Source organism: Orbicella faveolata, unplaced genomic scaffold (genome assembly GCF_042242905.1).
Source record: "Orbicella faveolata isolate gen_17 unplaced genomic scaffold, um_ofav_v1 contig_3, whole genome shotgun sequence".
In the NCBI taxonomy this organism is placed as follows: domain Eukaryota; kingdom Metazoa; phylum Cnidaria; class Anthozoa; order Scleractinia; family Merulinidae; genus Orbicella; species Orbicella faveolata.
The window spans coordinates 23,604,354-23,621,696 of NW_028301558.1; positions in this window are offsets into that span (position 1 = coordinate 23,604,354).

Genomic DNA, 17,343 nt, shown 5'->3' on the forward strand with positions numbered 1-17,343 from the left:
CTATAGCAATGGTACAGGGCTGCTAAAAGATCCTTTAAAGCTCAGTTTTTAAAAAGCAACTTAAAAACCAATTCAGTGACCTTGTATTTTGTTTAAAAAAAAAAATTAGAAAACCCCGTCAAATTCTCTTGATAGTCTAATACATGATATGAGAAAAACCCATACTGTAGAACTTGATTTACTTAGGAAAGAGCTGTAGGAAGTCCACACTATAGATTTTTGTAAAATTTTCTTAGGGTGCATTCCTTTGGGATAGTCCGGATCCGGATCAGTGATCCAAGATCACTCGGATCATGGTGCATCAAAGGAACTGATGAATCCGTGACCAGAGTGGATTCGTCGGTTCCTTTGATGCACCGTGATCCAAGTGATCTTGGATCACTGATCTGGATCCAGATCACCCCAAAGGAACACACCCTTAGTTTATGAATGCGAAATAACAAATCTTATTAATACTGAATTTTATTTGCATACAAAATATCAGGGTAGGTCACCAAGCTAATTTTCGAGATTGTACATGTAGATCTCTAAGTATAACAAGCTTTATTTCTGGTTACCGCGATTTACGTTCACATTTGTGTTTCCGGTCTTGTGTTTTGAACAATATGGCTGACACGACAGCTTATCCTCGCAAGGAGACTCAAGCGAAAAGCTTCACATGTTCTCATTCAGTGAACGAAAGCATTTCTGAAATTGGATTTCACATTTCACATCTTTCTGTGAAGTTATAATATGTAAACATTCCAGAAGATAATCATTGCTTAAGACTCAGTCTGCTTACCATGATGACTGTTGGAAATGTCAAAGTATTACAGAGAGAATTATTTTGTTGGATGCCACTTTTGGTGAAACTGATTTATTGATCGAGACACGTTGATTAGTGGTTAACACTGGTGCCAAATCACCAATGCCAGTTCTCCATACAATCCGTTCAGGGCATATTTTTCGTAAAGAGCTTGGGGTGTGTTATATAGGAAAGACTAGCATGTGCCATTTTCTGGATCAATTTTAAATTTATTTGAGAAGGCCATGTTTGTTTACAACTTGCACATGAATGCCATCGTGCAGGGTATTGCACGTTTTTCTCATAGGTAATAATTTTGCTTGCGTGCACCTAAGGATCCATTTTAAGCACTGCCAAGAAACCCTTTTGAGCCTCCTTAACTGGAGAAGGGTTTAATCTCTCATTGAAACAGATTAAAAAGTTGTGACCATGGAATTCATCTATTTATCACCAGCCAAAACCCAGTGTGACCAACCTTTTCATAGCTTGTGCATGTTGTGACTTTCCTTTGATAGCAATGTGGCCAATCTGGGTGCTGCAGTTTAGTGATTTCAATACTATTATGTTACTTTATACCTCAGTCTGTATTTTAACCCTTCAAGTAGTCTGTATTTTGTACCTCAGTCTGCATTTTAGCCCTGGCCAGTGACTGCAGTCTGCAGTTTGCATTTGAATGCTGAGCAGCTTTCCATCCTTGCAGGCTCCATAGTAAGATTGTCCCAAATTATTGATGCTCTCTTGGAACTTTTTGAACTGAAAACAAAGAAATCCAGTGGAAGGCCAACAAATGTAGCTATTTATGATAACATTATATGTTAGTTTAGGTTTAATTTTACCTACATTATTTTGTGTAACTACGCATTTGTACATGTTAAGTTTCAAATCATTGTTCAAGCTTCTGGGTTGTCCACATGCACTCTTTTTGATAGATAATTATAAATCATGTAATTATATTTATTATGTTGTTGTTTCTTTAGGGAGAGGTGTGTTCACAACGAAAACGTTTTCGAAAGATGAGTTTCTTCTTGTCTACAAAGGAGAACTTGTTAAAGCAGATGAAGGATATCGGAGAGAAGACTCGTATCATCCAGACTTGGGAAGCTTCCTCTTTTTTTTTAAAGACGGTGCCAAGTGCTTTTGGTAAGCCTGTTAGGAATATATTTTCTTTCAAAACAATGACAAAATAGTTATTACAAAAATGGTTGGTAAAATTTCTATATGGCCAGCAGCCATTGTTGATACAGGAAGCTCCCTGGGTCCCTTCCTAGATCACTACATGTACACAGCTGGATGGACCAGAGATTAATGAGCTTACTGACTTACATTTATAGGGCTCATTTAAGGTATCAGTATACCCCACATGACCATAATTTGTTCGTGCCTCTTTATGGTCGTATGTTTCACGCAAACCCCAGTAAAGTATATATTTTCTGAAAGCTTAATCTACAATTATTGTAGATTACGAAGGTATGTTCATTAAAATAAAAAAAAGAGTTAACTTAAAGGTTTTCTGAATATAGCACCCTATTTCCCAAAGTACAAAGGTTCACTAATCAAGTTTGTTTCCGGTTGGATTTGAGCGGGAGGACGCGACCAACATCGCTATGTCTTTTTGACACCTTTCTCTAAAACACCATGTAGGGAAATTTTGATTACTTAATGTCTGGTTTGTTTTTGACACGCAGTTAAATTTTGAGTTTTGATAAAACATGCATTCTCCTCACTAAAATACACTGTAGTGTCATAACGTTTGGAAGAAGCAAAATAAAAATTCCCCTACATGGTCTTTTTGCCTGATTATTGAGCAACATTCTCTCCAAATTTCAGCAAAAAACGTTGTGATCTCACCGGAAACAAACTCAAAATGTGCCCTTCACTCACTGAAATACGAAGGAAAAATACTTTTAAGCGTTCTTCCAGTTTAATGAGATCATTACACAAAACGTGTGAAATTAATGGCGCGTTGATCGACCAAGTGAAGGCCATTGACTTAACTAAATCCATTATATATTCTGGTATGTCTTCAAATTATAGCCTAAGGCTACATGTATATTTCCACCGCTCTCTTTAAGCCAGTCTTTGTAGGCTCATTTTTCGAAAACTGGCTGGCAATGGAGCCTACATGTAGTTGAATTAGGAAAATTTGCACTTAAGTCCTTAAGCTATAGAATTGCACTTTTGTAGTTGCTGAAAGCTACATTGTAATAGCTCTGGAAACTTTCAGTGAAAATCCCTAATCTGCATGTAAAATTTCCATTTCTGAACTTAGACCAGAAAGGTTAGAGATTACATGTAGATTAGAATGTTGAGTCAAACAGTCATGTGTGACCTGTAACTTGGTCTAACAAGTGATTGCAAAGAGGGCGCTAACTGGTCTAACTTTTGCATTTCACAGCTATTCAAGGTCGGTGGAGACGCATAATTATCGCTCAGATTGAATAGAAACCAGAGCCCATATAGGAAAAACCGAAAACCACATCGGATACCAAATCCAAATCCGATAACAAATCCAAATCCGGCCCTATCCCCCACTCGGGGGCAAGGAACTAAGCATACCAAATCCAAAAACCAGCTAGTATTTTTGACGAAAACTGAAAACCAAATGCTAAAAAGTGGAAAATCTGCAAACCGCAATGAAAACCGATCTCAAAAATAGCTAAAACCACACAGGGCTCAACCTTTAGCTTTTGTTACCAGTCAGCTTATGCCTAGCTAGTCATAAGCCGACTGGTAACAAAAGCTAAAGGTAATAAGATGGTAGTTCTCACTAGCCAAAGAGCTCTGACTTTCTACTAGCCATGAAAATTTTTCCCTAAAACAACAGTGAAAAAATTCCACTTTGTTTTTTACGATAACTGTAGAAATTTTCGCCCGGTTATTGGCTAATTTTCATTGTCAATAAGCGGACAGACATATGAATTTATAATTTATGGGATGGGTCAACGAACGAGAGCAGACAATTTGTCAATTTGTTATCGTAGAAAACAAATTGATGTCAGTTTTTAATGTGTCTGTCCTGTTATTGGCAATGAATTTCATCATAAGATTGTCCAAGTGTTGTGTGGATCCACTCAGCTATCGCCTTGGGGATCCAAAGCTACTTAATGGCAATGTTATGACGAAATTCATGATCAATAACAGGACAGACGCATGCAAAACTAATGTCAATTTGTTAACGTGACGAAATTTTTCACCTCAAGACATTCCAACCAAGCGGTACTTTAGGTGAAGAGCCTGGAAACTGGTCCATGGAAAATGCCTGGTTACTAAGCTACAGATGTCAATGCTTGGAAAAACTGTGGATATGAAGAAATACCTGTCAACAAATACCATAAAAAGATCAAGCATATGTCGAAGTTAGCGAAAATGATTTTTCTAATTAAGTTGAGAGGAATTGTAAGCTTTGTTCAAGTCCGCAGCTTTCTAGACCAAGAGTCAGTCATAAATAAAAATAACCAAGGCTAAGCAATGAGCATAGTGATGTGCGGGTAATTCAGACTTCGGGTTTGAAGTTGATGGCATTCACCAATGTAATGACTGACATTATTAAATCTTGTTGCTCATTACATTTGGTGTTCAGTCAAGAACTGCAGCTTTAATTTACAGGTTTTCTACTAGTCTGGCATACACGAGAACAAGGGTCAATCGCGCATGTTCACGACGGGAGTATTCGGATTATCGCCTTTGTGGCCAGGGCTCAACCTTGGCGGTGGTCAACTAGCCAAATACCACTGGATTTTCAATTTTGGTGCGTGAAATTCCTTTAGTTACTAGCCATGTTGACTAATAAAATTATGGAGGGAAATTCCTTTGTCAGCTGCAAAAGATAAATTGATGCCATCTGACTGGTGTAGATAAAACTAACAAATTGTGCAGAAATTGTCAGAGGTAAAATGCAGGAAAATGTGTCGATTATGTGGAAATTTCAACAGTTAACAAAATTGACAATAAAACCTTTTGAAACAACAGTGAAATGAAAAGCACTTCAAAGTCTCACCCACAATGCAAGCTCTTTAATAAAATGCACGATACTTTCGCCAACTTTGGCATTTGCTTGTCTGATCTTTTTATAGTATAAATTGTTGACAGGTATTTCTTCATTTACACAGTTTTTCTATAGCATTTTAGCTCATTTTGGGGCAGGTATATTCTGCAGGTTGCAGGTTGCAGGTTGAAACGACTATTTCTTGTTTATTTGAGTTGAGTGCTGCATGTATTCAGGCTAACCAAAGTGCTAAGTAGACTCGCTGGAACTTAAAAGTTGATTTTTCAACCTGCAACCTGCAAAAGATACCTGTCCCTCATTTCGCGTGGAATGTCCTTAGCTTAGTAACCAGGCATTTTCCACAGAACTAGTTTCCAGGCTCTTCGCCTAAAGTAGGTTGGAATGCCTGGCGGTTAATCATTTGTCACCAACGCAAAATGGTGCTGTTTTAGGAGAGAAACTACTTCAAGATAATTAATCTCTTCGGAATTTTTGCTTGCGAGGCTGTAAGGCAGCTGCTTTATCACTAATAGGGAACAATTTTTCTGTTTTAAGCGGAAAAAGCTCTGATGATGCAGAGGATGCGGATGTTAGTGAATTATGCGGATCCACACCGTAGCATCCTGTCAGATGATCTGTTTCCAATGGGCTTATGTGAACCGTAACACCAATGACTAGCAAACAACTTTTTACTTGACTCTGAAGGTGACTTCTTACTAACACGTTGTCAAAATGTCAGTCACCAGTAACAGTTCTTTTCAGCTGGAATCCTGTATTATTCCCATCCGGTCAGTCACCCCAATTTCAGGCGGGATCCTGGGTGGGTCTGCTCTACAGTTGAAGGGGACTAGTCAGTGCTCCAAGTTTAAGTTTTCAGAAGTCTTCTTTTAGTGACTTCCAGTGGCTGCCAGTGGCAAAAATCCCGGAAAAAATTGTCAGCTATATATATACGCTGTAATAAAAACCTCTATTCAATAGCCCTCTCTATTAAGCGGCTGCGGTCAGCTTCTTGCCGTCCCTAGGGTGATTTTGTGTTGTTTTATACCTCTATGAAGCGGCCAGTTGTCTCGTCCCCCAGAGTGGCTTCTTTTTAGAGGTTTGACTGTAATCTACAGAAAAATAGTGGACGTTGTCATTATGTTACATCTGTCTGTAAAACTTCAGCTATTCACAAAGATAATGATTTCAGCAACAGACAGCTATTTACGTTATATCACAGGTGTAGAAAATGAACGCACTCATAATCTTTGATTACTACTAGTTTATACGATGTTGTAAATAGATACACATAAATACAGACATAGCGAAATGAGGAACAAAAAAGAGTTGATAAATAGATGTAACGACATTACACAAGGCTGGGAATTCCACATCTTGGAAAGGGAGGTTAAAAAAAAGAAACAAGAAAAATGGAAAAAGTTAACACGGGGTATTCGTATTTGTTTACCCATCCAAGTACATGTATGAGCCCCATCGAACAGGGCTTAACTTTGTTGAGCAGACGAAACATGGTGCTGTCCTTGTGGTATAGTGACTCTACACTGAACTAATTCTTTTATATTTCTAAGATGAGAAAAGGTAAAAAAAGATAATAAAACTCACTGATACTGGCTGGGAAAATAGAGAACGAAAATATTAGGGGAATGAAAATGAGAATTATTACTTGCTTTGGTGATCGGACAAGAAGCGATACTTTCGTAATAATTGTCTCGGTCTCTCGGACGGAGATAACTTGGACTCACAGACCGATAACTTCATGAATGTTTTCAACAGTGTTACATCTCCACGTGTATTCTCTTACCATTGCATTTTGCACTGTTTCTTAACAATGTCAGTGGGCTTTAACTCTAACTTAACCAATGGATCAAAACCTCAAGTCGGTGGCATCAAAATTGTCACTGTTTACAGACGATTCATTTTCCAAGTTGAGTTAAGTGGCTGCAAATCTGCAATCAAATTGCGCCAAAGAAAATGATGAAGCCATGTCATGTGCTTAATGGACATCAAACAAATGATTTGTTCACATTACTTAAGTGGCTATCATAATGATTTTTCCAATACTGATAGAAGTACAAGCCATGAAGCTGCCAACTACATGTTTGGTTACAGTTGTTCATCTACATGACTGTAAAATAACAGCATGATTCTAAAAGAGCTGCTGAGCTTGAAGTTGGTTAGTTTTTACCATGAGTTTTCTTTTATTGGCTAAATTCTGAACAGGAATGATTGTCCAGTAGTCCTGAGAGAGAAGCAAGAAGTTTTCATACCTGGCCTATTCTCTCAGCACACATTTTTCGTTTCATACATGTCATACTGTACTTGTCTGTATTTCAATCTAGAGTGCAGTCATTTTTACAGACGTTTGAAGATTTCCTAACCATGCTTATTTATCTTTTCCGGAGGGTATTAATACATATAATGCACTTCTTGCCAGGAAGTTTCTAAAGATGGTGAGATTTGAATTGAATTAAATTTGTTGGCTACATATTTTCACTTCAGCAAAAATAATGGGGATGCAAAATAATGTACTTTCTTTTTTCATTTTTTGTTTTTTCAAATTTAAAGGACAAAGCAATCTACATCTTCAACTCATATTTTTTCCAACGATTGAAGAGATTTGAAAGCAGTGCACCAGAAAAAATTCTTGATTCTGTTTGTCAGGTAATTAATTAGTTAACTGTGCATTTGTCAGACAGTTGAGACTCTTAGTATTTGTAAGGTAGTAATAATACATATACCGTGTATGCACCTAACATGGAAGCAGGTCGATCCATCGTTTCTGTATCAGTATTTCTACTTTTAAGCTTCTTTTCGTTTAATTTTACCTCACGTCGTAACGATAAGGTTACTGGCTGCAATTTAGTCATATTTCTAAAGCTTCATGGCTCTGCTAGAAATATATTGGATGCCAAACACGGCGAACTCAAGATCTCACGCCCGATTGTCAAATGGCACAAACATGGCTGTCTCTGCATTTCGCTGCGTTCACCGCCTAATCTTACCATTCACATGGATGTTGAGGCAAACCCTGGTCCTACGACTGCTCACCACCTTCCTACTACAAAATCAGTTGCTGGAAATGTTATGGCCAGGTATGAAATACCAACAACTTCAATGACGACCACAAAAACAATCTAGAACGGCGAATTGTGCTCATCTGTCGTACCTCAAACCTATACAATAGTCCAACCCTGGTTGCCAGAAAATACGATTTGCTGTTTGGAATGGCCAATCCATTAACAACAAAGCTTCGATAATTTGTGACATAATATTATCGAACCATTTGGACATGTTTGCGGTTACGGAAACTTGGCTTTGCTCTGGTGTTAACACCTCCATTGCTGACATTCTGAATTCACTCAATGACTTCACAGTCTTGCAGGCCCCAAGAGCCACAGGACGAGGTGGCGGGATAGCAATCTATATCCGTAATACATTTACAATAACACGAGAAACAAATGTTACTTTTAATTCGTTTGAACACAGATTTATTTTTGAAATACAAAACCTTTGGTGCCCGCTTTGTCATAGACTACAGACCACCGCCTTCAAAGAAAAACAACCTTACTTCAGCGATGTTTTTCGATGACTTCTCGCGATTTTACGAACAAATCACTTTGGATGGAAGACCTTTAAGTATCTGTGGTGATTTCAATTATCATGTTGACGACACCAACAACACTGAAGCTCGTCATTTTACCGACTTTTTAGATTCTGCGAACTTAGTTCAACATGTACCTGGTCCAACACATCGTCGTGGTCACACTCTTGATCTGATCATAACAAGGAAAGATGAATCGCTAATAAAAGAAGTACAAGTTCTAAATGATATCTACTCTGATCACCGAGTGGTTACTTTTAAACTGGATTATACGAGACCACCTCAGTCTAGAATTCTGGTTACTTGTCGGCCCAACAAGAACTTTGATTCGGATAAATTTAGACAAGACATATCAGAAACACTTTCAAGACTTACACACGATTACAACATTTCAGCTGGAAATTACAATAAGACCTTGAGCGATGTCTATAATGATCATTTTCCTCTTCAGACACGATGGGTAACTCACAGACCTCGTACTGCTTGGTACAACCAGGATCTTAAGGCTGTTAAACGCGAGAAAAGACAGGCAGAACGCAAATATAGGAAATCAGGACTTGCTGTTCACAAACAACTTTTTGAGGAATCGTGTGCTGCTTACGATAACTTGCTTGAATTTTCCAAGTGTAGTTATTATAAAGATAAAATCGAGAACGCGAAAACTCGTCAACTGTTCAAAATTGTTGATGGATTCTCTACCCCAAGATCTCCAGTGTTACCGACTCATAATTCATCAACCCAGCTCGTTGAAGACTTCAACGACTTCTTCATTCAAAGAATTATCGGCTTTAGGGACGAGCTACAGAAAACTTTCAAAACTGGTATTTGTCACTCTATCGCCGGCGAAACAGTTTGTCAAGAACTGTTCTCGTTTAGTTTAACAAGCTGCACTTCGGTTCATCATGTTATTAAAACCCTATCAACGAAATCCTGTCCCTTGCATTTGGATCCTATGCCAACCCGATTACTGAAAGACCATCTTGATGACATCGTGCCTACTATAACTGCTATTGTCAACGAATCATTGTTAACTGGTGTGTTTCCCACTTGTCTTGAGCAGTCCCTTATACGTCCACTATTGAAGAAACCAGATCTTGATCAAGAGATTCTGAAAAACTATAGACCTATAGCAAACATTCCTTTCTTAGCCAAAATCATCGAAAAAGTTGTAGCTCTTCAAACATATTCTAACTTGGAAACAAATAAGCTGATGCCACCTTTGCAGTCTGCTTATCGCAAGAACCACTCTACAGAAACTGCACCTTTACGTGTTCTGAACGACATCCTAATGGCTCTAGATCATCGTCAAGATGTTGTCCTTGTCATGCTAGATCTGTCCGCTGCCTTCGATACCTTGGATCATGATATCCACATATCCAGTCCAGGCTAAGATGTCATTTTGGTTTCTCCGACGACACTGTACTCAAGTGGTTCTCCACTTACCTCAGTGGACGAACGCAATCAGCCATCATAGGGGATACCACATCTAGTCCTCGCTCTGTAGATTTTGGCGTTCCCCAAGGGTCAATTCTGGGACCTCTTCTGTTTAGTTTGTACGTGGCGCCTCTCCAAGATATTGTAGCTGCACACAGACTTGACTCCATGTTCTATGCTGACGACTCTCAACTCTATATCGCTATAAATCCCAATGATTATTCTCCTGCCCTAGACACTCTTCGGAACTGCATTGGCAAGCAAATGTACAACAAATTTGATTGCCTAATTAAGGAGATGCTTTTTATAAGAAATCTTAAACCATCCCTAAACGTGCAAACAGATTCGATTCGCGCAAAGGTATTCACTTGAAGAATTTGTGATCCTTTGTTATTATGTTAATTTGTAGAGACTATAGAAATCAAATCATCGATATCGCATTATTTGTTCACTTTGTCTTGAGAATGGTGTCACGATGACGCCGAAACGTCGGCTTTTAACGTTAATATTCGCTTGATTATTACTACTATTATTATTATTATTATTAATTTCTGAATTTTTTACCAGATACATGTAAGATTCAAGTTTGTATAGAAAAGTGCTCAATAAAGTTTGTTATTATTATTATTATTATTATTGTTATTATTATTATTATTATTATTATTATTATTATTAGCTGGAGCTTGAATAAAGCGCTGTCTGGTTGCCAGGGCAAGTAGATTTTCCTGCTAGCCAAGAAACTTTTCATGGGTGTGTAAAACCTAAGACCTAAGATCTAAGGCCTAAGACCTACAGTGTGTAAGACCTAAGACCCACTCCAAATCTCAAAAACTTCAACGTGAGATCCCCTCTGGAATTGAAACACTAAGACCTATTTTGCTTTAATTTGAAACTTAAATCATGAACAACAGGACAGTGTAACTTTTGCAGCCCAAAATTATTTTCCTGCTCTTCAATCAATCTTTGATATATCCAGTTTAAACATGTGACAATGTCACTGCTCAGGACAATGTAACAGGGACTAGGACAATAAAAAGGTTAACTTTTCAAGAGGTTTTAGTGTAATTACCAACACCAACAATAACATGAGACAGGAAAGGTGATACAAAGGTTAAACCACAGTCATATGTAACACAACAGTGTCATGCAAGTTCAACATCAATCAGCATGAATTTTAACGCTGCTAGTGTCTTAAGGGTAGGCTGGTACTCAGTTTTCTTGGAGCTCTGTAAAGGTAGTCAATATGTTATTGCTACTAGGATCTGGGATATTTTTTTGCCTAACATCGAAATTGAAGGTATGATTGGGCAGATATTTATTGAGTTCTCTCGGTTGTTACTTTCTGGCTCATCGACTGTAAAATAAAAGGGACATTAATTGCCAGAAAACCAGAATTGCTCAATACTGTCTCTCTCAGTCTGATTATCTTTCTAAAGTTTGTAATTTCTTCTTAATTGTCGTCATCCTAGGCTGGATTTATTTTTCATTTCTCTTGCTCTGTCTGTCTATCACAGATCGAATTAGATTTTAAAAAAATATCTTTGATTTGACATGATGTCAATCATTTTTAATTGTTTTTTGTTACTTCTGTCATTTACAGACCAATCTGTTGAATAAGGAGGCTTGAGTGATTCCCATCAATGGTGGAGCACACTGGAAAGTAATAGTAAGTAGAAGTACACTGTCACAGTGGTAACTTAGAAAGCTGTGGCTGATAGGAAATAGGTATACTGTACAACTACTCCTGACCAGAAGCTGTGCAATCCAAGCTCCTTAAAGAAGTGTTTTCTGTCTATCCAGACAGAACTTCAAGGCTGCTGATCATGAGATAACTTCAAGGCCACTTCTTAGTTGGCGCCTGGTAGCCTTGGACGCCTACGTTGTTAGTGTCAGTGACCAGATTTCTCTATGTGGAGTAGTAAATTACAATGTAATTAGAATGCAGATGAGCGAAAATTGGTGAAGTATTGATTTATTTAGCAACAATTTCTACAAATAAAGGCCCATAATAAAACATGTTCAAATTTAAGATTTTATTATTATTATTATTATTATTATTATACTATTGAGTAAATTGTTACTGAAGACTAGGGAGAGTGGTCTTAGATGTGAAAACCAAATATGGAATTGTGTTTACCCGTGATGACATGGGCCAGTCCAGGCTCCCCTCAATATGGCTTGGGTTAAAATCTTTTTTTTTATTTTGGAATTCCAAAGGGCATCCTTAACTTTTCTTTCTAAAGGCAGTCTACATATAGACAGGCTTTTCTCTTTTCAGTGAGTGTGATGACGAAAGAGATGATTGATCCTAACTTAACTTAATATTGTAGATGTTGTGTGGACTTCCTCTTTAATAGTGTTATATTTTTGGCACCGATCCAGATAGTAAACTTGATTGACAAGTTTTTGTGCCTGTATGATTCTATTGATCATGAAGAAGGTGATACTTAAGACATAAGACATTTCCAGACAGTAAGGTAAGCTTAATATAAAAGATACATGTAAACTTAGGAAGACAATGATAATACTGTACATATGGTTTTTGGGTTGAGGTTCATAAAAAAAAATAAATCTAATTAAAATATTTCAAGTGAAACATTAGGGCTCTCATTGAGGTTAAAAGTGCCGACACCTGCCAGAACTCCGGCGAGCATTCTTTTTTTTGCAAAACTTCTGACAATGTTCAAACGTCTTTGGCAATCCTTGGGTGATCCTTAATTGGCAATCCGTGTATGATTTATGGAAATCCTCAGAAAGGTTTGCGTGAAAATGTTCAGGTGATATTTGTAAAGTACATGTACCTTCAGAAGTGTTGGAAAAGGTCTAATTATAAAGTATGTATCTTTGGAAGGCTTTGGGTTAACTTCAACCACCCTCTGAATACCTCAGATGACTTACTGGCAGTAGTCTTGTCTTGGGGGAGACTGGGACTGAGCATGACTGAGTAAGGACGCGAGATCGGTAGCTCCGTAACTTTTGTTGTACTCTTCCATGCGTTCTGATACTTTATATGGAATTTTCATCGCCACTTTCATCCCTGTTTAAACGGAAAACGAGAGGAAGCGATTCCTTGACTAGCTTGCGAACGCAAACGTATTTCCGGCTGTCGCTCGTCTCCGCCGAAAAATAATGTCTGCGAACCCGAGCCAGGAAACGATTTCTCTGACGTAGGAATTTTAAGCCAATCACAGTTTAGCACAAGTAGCCCCAGAACTACTGCGCGAGTTATTCGCTGTGAGGAGCACTCGAGTTTCATTTTATCATGGAATCTGATTGGCCAAGGAGAAACAAAAGTCATTACGTCACAGAAATCGTTTCCTGGCTCGGGTTCGCAGACGTTATTTTCGGCGGAGACAAGCGACCGCCGGAAATACGCCTGCGCTCGCAGGCTATTCATCGACGAGCGAGACTATTTCCCCCGAAATGAAGCGGTTGAAAGAGAGTGTGAAAGAACACCAAGCGAACGCTCTACCCGCCATTGTATCACCACCAAAGACAAAGAGCGTTTCTAAAATATCCATTATACCAACAGCGCAAAAGAAATATAACGAAGCTTTCAGCACGCACACATCCATGTTAGACTGGGAAAAGATATATCTACTGCCCTTCAAAACAACATTGGATACTAAATTAAGAGAATGCCAATACAAAATATTAAACAGGATCTTATACACAAACAAGACGCTGTTTAAGTTTAAAAAAGTAGATTGTCCCTTACTTGGTTTTTATGAAAAGGAGTTGGAGACCATAGAACATCTCTTTTTCCACTGTACAAAAGTGTGCATGTTTTGGGATGATTTAAAGGTTGTACTTAATTCTTTAAATATAACTATTAGGTTTGATGTCAAGGATGTTCGTTTTGGGATTTTAGATACAGATAATATAAGCATTCTAGTTAACTACATCCTTCTTGAAAGTAAATATTTTATTTACTGCTGTAAGTTAAATAAGGGCTCTTTATGTATAAGACTGTTAGTCGATAAATGTAAAAAAAACGTTTCAAACCAAGCGTTTTATCGCTAAAAGAAAACAACGAACTCCATTTCCACGATAAAAAATGGAAACCTTTACTCCCACTAATACAACAGTAGCTGTTATCCAAACATCGTTTGTCTTAGATTCCCTCCATTAGTGTATATTTTAAGTTCAAGTTGAATAAGTTATGTAATCCTTGTAGTAGTGCTGTGTAGGGTTTTTTTTCTTTGTAGTTTGTAATTAAGGTAATTGTTGTAAATTTTGTAATGTTTGTACGTATCGATCTGTATGTTCTTGTACTATACCTGTAAAAGAAAATAAATAAAAAAAAAAGTAGTCTTGTCTTTAAGTGTTTTTGTACTAATTTTGGAAATCTTTGTTTTAAATTTGCTCTGGTGTTACACTTTTTGCACTGGTGACGTTATACTTGAACTGCACTGCTCCTACGTAGTCCCAATACATCAAGTAATTTTTAAGTGTATTATTACTAACACCTTTAACTGGCTAGTGGGGACTCCCACACAGGCCAAGACCTCAGCTTGCACAGTCCTTTGAATCATATTTAAAAAGAAGACCTACCTTTTGCCATGTATAAGGCAGAGGCTGCTTTTTCCAGTGTAATAATATTTACATGTAGTAAGCTTCAAAAGAGTTCAGATCAATATTTACACTTGTTCATCTTCCAGATTTATTTAATATATTACATTGCTAATCAGTGTTCTATGAATGAACGTCCCTTAATATAATTATGCACTGGCTCACTTAACAGAAACTTAATTCAAAGAGTTCACAAGTGGTTTGGAAAAGAATGGACTTCTGTGGATTGGAAGCAGTTCATTGCTGAAGATACTCCCAAGCAATGTAATTCATTTGATTGTAGAATTTTCTTACTGAAGGTAAAGTAACGCATAGTTGACAATAGGTATTATAAATAATTAATAGATGGCTGTTTCATTCCTTGAAGGCTTTAATTGTCAATAAGATGCAACTACCAGTACATGTACCCGTATCTATTTCATACGTCATGTAACTTGCGAAAATCAAGTTAACTTATTATTTTAAGCATCAGCACTTAACCTACAGTGGTTGCACACTCTGTTTATTGCATCGATAACGATATGATACGATACTTTATTTAACGTGGAATTTACGCTTAGCTAATCAGCGAGTTTACAGGTAATCCATGCCCCTAGTGTATTCTATAAATTAAACCTAAAAATGTACTATAATTGATGATCATATAAAACTCTAAACACAGACAACTAAAAGTCGAGAGAATCAAAATTAATTACAATAAATTGCGATATCAGTCAAACTTAAGCGATCAAATTTTGCTTTTCACTTCATTAGTGCCTACTTTACTTCTAGTATCATTTGTTAGTTCGTTCCATTTCTTTGCGGCAAAATTTTTGTTTTTCAATGTTGCCTTTTACGGAAGTGTTTTTAACAACATAATTATTTTGTGTTATCAGATATTAGTCATCTTTAGTTAATAAAAATGGGTCCCCACAAGCTTTCATGGAGCCAAAAAATACTTTCAGATGGGTTAATTCACTTGTTATCTGATTGGCACAGAGCTGAACAAGCCCTTCCTTCAAAGTTTGCAATTTATCCTAGGGCTTCACATAATTATAGTTACAACCAAACTTTATATGGAACGACATATATGTGTAAACTTACATATTGGTGGCTACTCAGTCAGGATGTATATGAAATCTTGGCTACAGCACTCAGCACTCATTACTCGGGCTTCCGTAGGAGAGCCCAAAACAACAAGAACGTTTATTTTTATACGCGGTCGAAAGCTTATGTAAAGCAAGCTTACCTTCGATGTAGAAGATATTTTGCAAATTCGCTACCCGTGAACTTCCCCAGAATGTCTTTCCTCTCTCTCCAAAGATTAAATACGGACTGGCGAAGACGAATATACTTAGCGGAACCCGGTAAACGGGGCCTTCCAACACGCGCAGTTCTCTCCTTATCCGCCATTACTGATCTCAGTCACGCCACAGCTAGATGCTCACACAAAATGATCGAACTGAACGTCTTATTTAAAAACTTTATCCGAAATATCGATGAAAAGGAAGAATATAATAACAAAGAAACCTATTTACATTAACTACAGAAACTGAAATGGAAAAAAAACCACGGATTGAAATGGATTTTGGAGTGATTCACTTCACAGATAATTTACGACTGCACAAAATTCATTAGTGAAGCGAGAGGCGCGCAATGCATTAAGGGTGAAACTGGGCCTTTAAAATGCAAGCATTTGTACCGTTGCAGTTATGTCCTATGTGGCAGACATGTCCTCTGACGTAATGTGATATACAGAGCCAATCATATCATGCGTTCTATCTAACAACACGCAGCATAAGACTGGTAACTAAACTCCGTTGCAGTTCGGTCTTCGAGCAAAATTGATTTTTCGAGGGGTAGCGTACGGAAGCAGTAGTTGACTTTGTATGTCTTTACTCTGAACCAGAGTGACTCTAAACGTAAATATGCAGCGACTATTTGCAAGAATTGCATTTACCTCACAAGATTCCTATCGGAAATTGACCGCTTAGTGTATTTTCAGTTTCAAATTCAACATGAAAGTTCGATCGAAGATTTAAACAGTGGTTACTCTCCGGTTTGCGAACTGCGTGTTCCCGGCCAGCCAATATTAAACTCCGCGCTTCGATTATCCTCAAATCGTTCAGATCGTTCAATGATATTACAGAGGCAAAACGAAATCCCTGAGAAGCAGTGTAACCAATTTAGGTTTCGGTGCTGTAAAACTACCACTCAATCTGCGCAATATTTCTCTATTTCCAGTGTCACTCATACGAAAGCCGGTTCGCGAAAGCCCTCTTCTCAGTATGAGTTTGTTGAGGCTGACTGAACCTTTTTGGGTAAGCCGTCTCCTGTAGCATCGAACATTTATTACAGAAAGTTACTTGTCGAGTAAAAATTTTATGGCCGGAGTGCCTTCTAACTGTTCGTAGTTCGCTTTGCTTAACAAAACAGCAGCAGTAGTCGAAAAACCACAGAGCACTTCGTGGCCTATTCAAAACACCCCAGAGCGCTTTGTGGCCTATTCAAAACACCACAGAGCGCTTTGTGGCCTATTCAAAACACCACAGAGCGCTATGTGGTGTTTTATTTTGGGATTTAACATTGAAAACTGGACGGCTCGTTGACTCGCAAATATCTCACAGCTATTTTCTGAAATAATTTGGTTCTTCCAATTTTTCAGACCACAAAGCGCTTTGTGGCCTATTCAAAACACCACAAAGCGCTTTGTGGCCAATTCAAAACAACACAAAGCGCTTTGTGGCCTATTCAATACACCACAAAGCGCTTTGTGGTCGTCATCGTTATCATAGCGATTCCGTCAGTTGAAGTTATACTATGCGGACAAAACTGGCAGAGGGGCTCTCTTATTTTGACAGGGAGGTTGGCAAGATTTTCGCACCACCCCTTACATTAATTATGCATGCAATTTTTTGACTGACTCGTTCTTTTCACGATTGCTGTTTGAGTATAGTGTGATAGTTTGAGATGGTTGCAGACATAATT